We start from the raw sequence: 4,828 nt of genomic DNA on the forward strand, positions 1-4,828 counted from the left end.
TTCCTTGTTATTGTTTTTTTCAAAGCTCAGCTTAAGCACCACATTCTACATGGAGCCTTTCCTTATTCATCAGCTGCTAGTGCTTTGTCTTCTAAAACTACTATGTATCTATGTCTCTATCTATTCATATGTATACAGGGTGGTACAGTGCCAGGTCTGGAGTCAGGAAGAGTCATCTTCCTGAGTTTAAATCTAGCCTCAGATCCTTGCTAGCTGTGTGACCCTGGGCAAGTCACTTAACCCTATTTGCCTCAGTTTCCTCATCTGTAAAATGAGCTGGAAGAGGAAATGGCAAACCACTCCAGGATCTCTGCGAAGAAAAGCCCAAATGGGGTCAAGAAGAGTGAGACACAACTGAAACAAATGGACAACATTTGTTGGATACAACAACGTAGATGGGACAACAGGTATTTATTAACCATTGCATCATCTTCCTTGGTCTCTGGCTACATTGGGACAGTGGATTGAGCATCCTTATAAGAACAATGTACAACGATTCTCTGGTTTCTATCCTGGGCTGTAACTAATAAATTCCTTCATTTAATACATATGGTTTAGATTATTCCCTAGATGCAGAGCTGAGACTAGGTATGGAAAAGGTAGGGATATAGTTAGAACATAGTTGGTACATAGAGGTAGGGAGGGTTTGGAGGAGACAAAAAAGGGACACAATTTTTAAAGATTCGACTTTTTGTTTCCTAAGCATAATGAACTCCTAATGACAAAACTGCCTCCACCAACACGGATCTCTATCTCCTCTGCAACTGACAGTTTTAGACATTTTCCTAGAGAAGTGATAGATTAAGTAACTTGTCAAAATTTTAACCAGTCTGTGTCAGAGGTGAAATATGAACTCACGTCTTCCTGACTCTAAGAGCAGTTCTCTATCTCCTGTGTGACAAATGAAGCAGTTAGGTGACACAGGGAATAGTGTGCTAGTCCTGGAATCAGGAAGACCTGAGTTCAAATCCATCCACAGATATTTACTAGCTATGATCCTGTGCAAATCACTCAACTTATGTTTGCCTCAGTTTCCTCACCTGTAAAATGAAGATTAAAAAGAGCACCTACCCAGCTGGGTTGTTAGGAACATCAAATGAGATAATTTTTGTAAAAGACTGAGCCCAGACGCTGGCAATAAATGACAACAATAATATCATTCATATAGTGCCCACATGTGCCTGTATGAATTACTTTACAAATACTAAGGTTAAAACTCATTCTCCTATGAGTTAATTGATTTCATAATACAAAATCATAATATCCACTTCACTGAAAAATCTGAGAGCCAAATAATTCATACTTAAAATCTCATAATAATGTAGTCAAATGCTGATTCTTATTATGAGTCAGTACTTCTAGCTGAAAAAAGTCTGACAGCCAAATAATTGACACTTTAAATCTCAAAAGAATGTAGTCAAATATTGATTCTCATCACTAGAACTATTCTCATTATAATTATGAGTCAGTATCTCTACATTGGGGAAATAATCTCACCTAATTGTCCTCATCTTTCTGAAATTTAGACCTTATATGTATCACGCAGTTAGGAGGGATCTCTTCATTCCCTTTCTTGATACTCCGATTTGTAGTAATTTTTCAGTTGCTAAGGTGGAAGCACTGGGTGATACCTAGTATCTCATCACCTTAGTTCTTTACATGCCCACTATCCAGCCCACTGGGCAAAATCTAACAATCCTAATGAACAAACACGAGTCAGAATACAGAAGAAAGCATATAAATGAGCTTAGATTGAACCTTAGGTGGTCAATGACTAGATTAGTTGGATAGAAAGAAAAGAGGAGAGATAAGAGCAAACTAGAGTCCAAACCAAATAGTCCTAACAATGTCATGTAGATATTTGTGTACATCAATGCATATATATACAGTTTGTCTGACATGTATCTTGTAACTAGAACCCTCAACTTATTTCATTCCTTTTTTTAAAAATAAGGCAAAAGCCAAGATTATTTTACCAATGGAGGGACAACCCCTTTCTTCAAATCTCCATTCTCTTTCCAATATTTTGCAATACCAAAAATAACAAACTATATGGTGAGGAAAAACCATAAATTATTTAAAGGAAATAGAATCTATGGAATCACATGATTGATCAAGTGAATTTGATTTGTCCTGATTGCATAACTCCTATCTATCTGTTTCTGTTTACCTCTAGCTGTTTTTGATTATGTACTTTTTCCCCTTGACTTGAATTCTACAAGATTAACACAAAGCTTACTGTTCACTCTATAAAGGCACAAAGCCAATTTGCTGTTTTGTAATATTATTCCATCCTTTCTTTTTATCTCATAGATTTGCCTCCTCCCTTATTTATCCCTGAGGCACTGAAGGAGGGTGAGGTGGCACCCCAGGGAAGGGGAGAGAGGGAGGGGGGAGTACTGTGACTACACAGTTCAGAGCCAAGCCACAGCTCCAGCCATGGCTGGGATCTGAAAGGAGCTGGTGTTTGTGGGGAATTTCCTATGGGAAAATCTGCCTCTTTATTGTCTTCAGCAAGGACTTATTCCCTAAGGTTTATGTTTCCACCATGTTTGAAAACTATATCACTGATAATGTAGTGAAGCAGGTGGAGCTGGCACTATGGAAAACAGAAGGGAAGACTGTGAAGACTGTGACCGACTCTTATCTCTCTCTTACCCTGAAAGTGATGTCATCCTCATAGGCTTCTCCATTGATAGCCCAGACTTTCTTGAGAACATCCTGAGAAATGGATACCAGAGGTAAAGCACTTCTGTCCCAGTGGGCCCATCATCCTTGTGGAAAACAAGATGGACCTAAGGCAGGATGACCATAGCCAGAGAGAGTTAGCCAAGGAGGAGCGCCAGGACATGGCCAATTGGGTCAGTGCCTTTGGCTACTTGGAATGTTCTCCCAAGACCTGGGAGTGCTCAGAGAGGTGTTTGAGATGGCCACTTGGGCTGGCCTGTAGGTCCTAAAGCCCTCTTCTCTGAGCTTCCCCCATCCAAGGCCTACATACCATTGGATTCCATACTGCTAGTTCTTGGTCCCTTCCTGCCCAAGGCTGCATGTGTTCTAATTGTGCTCTCCTGCTCTTGAGAATAGAGAAGATCCATTAAGAGGAAAGAGACCATCCTAAATCCTCATGGGTGTCAGAGCTTAGCTTAGCCTTTGCTCCTATTTGAAATAGGATTGTGCCTTCCAGGTTCAAAGACCAGGGGTAGGGAGATGAGGGGAAGTAGTCTTTACTGTTTATCCTGCCCTAATGATCAGCGACTTGATTTTTTTTTCAAGACTAGTTCTAGAGCCTAGTTCTTTTTCAGTGCCTCCCAATAAGTGAGGCTTCCTTCCCTTCCCTCTCCCCACTCCCTTCCTATTTTAGGCATGCCATGATTTATCTTTTATCCTAAATGCAGAGCTTAAGGTGGGGTGAAGGGAGAGAGATCAACACTGTGACTCTACACAGGCTCTGATTTTGTTTTGACCCTTTTAAGCAGATGAACTATTTCAGATAATTCTTTCACCCTCTCACTTGCATCTGCCTTGACAGACATCCTTAAGGTATAGAATTGGAAATCCCACCCTCCTTACAGAAGAAAGTACATCTGAATTTATATAACTCCGAATTTGGAGGCAGGGGAATCATAAAGGAAGCAACTGACAGAACAGCTAGGAATGAGAGGGAAGTGAAGTAGGTGGCTGATGACAGGTAGAATGGGAACAGAGGAAAGCCAGATCAGCCACAGATGATCAAAAAGGCAGTAGAACCTTGCCAGAGGAGGAGAACAAAAGACAAGACAAGGGGACGAGGTTAAAAGAAATCGTATTAACAGGATCCGGTGGACAGAAGTTAAGGACAGCAGAAATTTGTCTTGAGACGACTCATGGTAAGCATCAAAAGCTATGGTAATAGCCAAGGCTTATTAAGCTTCGGGAGAATGAAGGCAGAAAAAGGAGAACAAAGTGAGAATTATTGCAGTTCTTCTCACATCTCCAACCTAAGTTTTGTTTGACAAGAAAGGCCACATGAAAAAAGTGGTCATGTATATGGAAAAGATTCCCATTTGGCCAAGTAGACCTTTTAAGGGTCACTACCCTGTTCCCACTTCTGTGTAGAAGAGAGAAAATTCCTTGCCTCTCCCCAATATACCTAAAGTAAAGCTGTTTATTGTCCTTAGCTCTCCTCGGCTAAAGCTTCATCGCTCCTATCATACGCTATCCCCTCTGTTAAGAAGCAGCCTGATATGACGAATGAGCAATGGACTAGAAACAAGCATATATGGATTCCAGTCCTGAATCTGCCTCTAACTTTGTCTCTCTCAGCCTCAACTTCCTCATCTGTAAAATAAGAAAGACTGGACTAAATTCCACAACTATTCAATAAACACATCATGAAGTGCTTAGCACAGTGCCTGGTACCTGGAGGTGCTTAATAAATGTTTATCAATGGACTGACTGATTAAGTACCTAATATGTATAAGAGCCTTTGGGAACATGAGTTTGGAGAAAAAAAATAAGTTTCTTCTGTCTCAAGAAGTGTTTATCATCTTCTGTGGAACCCACTCACAATATCCCTTATTGTCTTAAGGATCAGGCTCTCATTCATCCTGTCGATTCTGTCATCTACTGTCTTCCTGAAAAATGCTAAAAATAGTGATGATAAATGTCACTAATGATCTCCTAATCGCCAAATCCAATGGTCTTTTCTGTGTTTCCCTGAACTCTCTGCAGCTTGTACCTCTGTTGACTTCCTCGTATGGGATTCTCTCCCTTTCTTTGGTTTCAAAAGCACTGTATAGTCTTCTGACTTTTGTCCTACTCCTAAAACCATTCCTTCTACCTCCATTGT

At 40.4% G+C, this 4,828-nt stretch overlaps 1 pseudogene; it reads left to right on the forward strand.

Annotated features, from left to right (window-relative positions):
* Positions 1-2,439: 2,439 nt before the first annotated feature.
* LOC118837281 lies at positions 2,440-2,950 on the forward strand (annotated as a pseudogene).
* Positions 2,951-4,828: the final 1,878 nt, after the last annotated feature.

Source organism: Trichosurus vulpecula, chromosome 2, assembly GCF_011100635.1.
Source record: "Trichosurus vulpecula isolate mTriVul1 chromosome 2, mTriVul1.pri, whole genome shotgun sequence".
Lineage (NCBI taxonomy): Eukaryota > Metazoa > Chordata > Mammalia > Diprotodontia > Phalangeridae > Trichosurus > Trichosurus vulpecula.